Source organism: Podarcis melisellensis, assembly GCF_964234715.1.
Source record: "Podarcis melisellensis genome assembly, chromosome: 10".
Lineage (NCBI taxonomy): Eukaryota > Metazoa > Chordata > Lepidosauria > Squamata > Lacertidae > Podarcis > Podarcis melisellensis.
Window position 1 is genome coordinate 34,689,681 of NC_138542.1, and position 2,960 is coordinate 34,692,640.

Consider the following 2,960-nt stretch of genomic DNA (forward strand, 5'->3'; position numbering starts at 1 on the left):
TGATCTTCGTAGTATATTGCCTTGGTTCAAAACCTTGCAAGATAAAGACAATAAATCTGTTTCAATAAACAATATATAAATGCCTAACCATAGTCTCCTTAAATTATTGGTACTCCCATTTTTTCTCTCCACACAACTGAACAAAAACTTTCAGTAGAGCAAAAAAAGGGGACAGAATGTAGATCTTATCAGTATGTGAAAAACCATAAGAAAACAAGGGCAAGTTCATACATCCATTTTAAGTGGTAGACTCAAGATGGGTGATAGCCAATTTACCTCCCACCTTGACTTCCATTATTGAACAATGGTGTGAAATGATAACAACCAATGATTTATGCAGAGGCTGATTACAGAAGCTCCACATGTTCATGTTATCAAGTGCTGATGGCAGATAAAACCTGAATAATGTAACATGTGAATTCACCTTTAGCTTATTTATCTGAAACTCCTTATCTACACCAAATGGAATCCCAAAGAAAAAAATCTGTAAGAATAACACCAAATGCTGCAACTGTACATTTATTCTAAAAGGGAAAAGTTTTTACATGAAATATAATCTGAAAATTTCTAAAATTCTTATGCTATTGGCAAATCATAACACTAGTGTACAACATAATGCCTATACCAGATTTTTTTTGGGAGGTATTCAACATTAGTCCCATTCAGAGTAGCTTTATGGAAGTTACTGGACATAACTAACTTGGATCCATTAATTTCACTGGGTCTACTTTGAGTAGGATTTAGTTACATACAACCCGTAATCTATATTGTCAATCCATATTGAAACACATTATTTGGTGAACCTACAGATATTTACAATTTGAGTTATACAAAATTTAGAAACCTTTGTATAAGTTATATTAGGGGAAAAGGGGCGGGTGTGAATAAAAGAGAACTATATATTGGGCTAGAAAATTGGGTGGTATTTGCTTTGGTTCCCTTTTGATTCCAGTTTAGACATAGGGTTGATCCTGCCAGTAATTATTGCTTCTAGATTCATGAGAAAATCTAAATGTGTCATATGCATGAATTAATTTCCCCACAGCCTGCCCAATTTAACTCAGTTCAGCTTAGAGTTGTTAGCTGCCACTGAATTGTGGTAGTTTCATAAATTATTGAAGTAATTTTGCTCCTAGTGTTATTGATCCAATGCATTTCACAAGTGTCTGTTTCATTTACTAGAAATAAACACAAAAGCAAAATGAACCTGGGTTTGTGATATTGCCTCAATTCAGAACTGGGGGAACCTGTAGCAAGAACATCTGCCGCTTGGAACTTTCAAGCTAATCACATGTCTATGGCAAACCTCTATAAAGATCAGGCTCAGTTCATAATTAAGTTGTGATTGCTTTTTCTCCTTTCCTTCTGAAACTTAGCTGGAGGTAGTGGTGACATCAATAAGAAGAGATGTTGCTATAGCCTTCATTCACCCTGCAGCTATATTATGGCTGCCAAGACCCTGGGAAATGCATTTTCTGAAACAAATGCACTTGTGTTAGGATGAACTAGTAACATATAATCCGAAATATATGTCCTGCCTTCCAGTGTTGTCTTCAGCAATTTCAAAAGTTGCTGATATTTCTGAAATTTATGTACGAATGCAATAAATAATTTGTCCTCATTTTCAGCTTATATGCAGTGTAGGAACAGGCAAGCAGCAGGCTGTTCACCCTGAAAATGAATCAAGCCCTCTTGAACATCAGTTCTTGTGACTGATTCCTTCCTTAATTCCACCCACCCTCCTTTCCTCCTCCTCTTTGCTCTTTGGCAAAAGCTAACTTGGAACCAGGCAGGTAGCAGTGGACGCTCTAGCCAGCGTGCTTACTCCTTGGGTGAAAAAGGCCTATCTCACCTCCCACTCCTTTCTCTGCAAAATTGAGAAGAGGCACAGCCAGTGTCCTGACACAGCAAGTTTCCTTCTGCTTGGGGATCATGGGACTTGAACTACAATTCCCACAATCCCTGTCAATTGCAATTTTCTGCCAGAGATTATGCAAGTTGTAGTAAACCAAGCTTCCTCAACCTTGGCCCACCAGATGTTTTGAGACTACAATTCCCATCATCCCTGACCACTGGTCCTGCTAGCTAGGGATCATGGGAGTTGTAGGCCCCAAATATCTGGAGGGCCAAGGTTGAGGAAGCCTTTGGTAAACTGATGACAGAAGTTTTAGGTTAGCTTTTGCCCCTAGGAGAAGATGAATTGGAAGGGTATGTACATAAATTGAATTGGGTAAGGCAGTTTGATCAAGGCAAGCTGTCCTTCCCATTCCAATCAGTTAAAGGGGTTCATCCTTTTTTTAAGGGCCACCACTCTCTCACACTCTCTCTTTTTAGTGCTGCATATTTTTTGTCTTGAAAGAAACTGAAAAAGTTCCCACTTTTCACATCTACTCTGGGGGCTATTTTTGTTTGCTAGTTCTTAAAAATGCAACAGCTGACTTTCATGTTTACAAATGTACATTAATTAATAAGACACATTGGGTTTGCTGAAAGTTGAGTGTGTAATCTATTTTGCTAGAGGTTTATGATGCTGTCATAATAATTCATCAAAGAGATGACATTTTGCGGACAATGCCGGTCAACCATTACAAGACACAATTGGGCCACCTGTGGTGGACCTTATGGACCAGCCTGTAGTTCTTATGCCTCTGGTGTGGCAAGGCTGAAATACCGCAGGCACAAAACATGTGGCTTGAGCCCAGCCTTGAAGAGACAAGCGCATTGATTCAGAGCCTGATGATAAAGGCAGGAAATGTGACTTACAGTTTTGCCCATGCAACCTCTTATGCTTAGTTTGCCATGGCTGTTAATCAAAGAACTGGCACAGTCAAGCAACCATGTTGCAAGACATTGAAAAGGTCAAGTTATCATAGGGTTGTGCATTACGTAAGACTATTTGAAATACCTAGATACATACGGTATGCTTCTTTCTTTGGAAAGTAAAATAATGGTTAAATCTA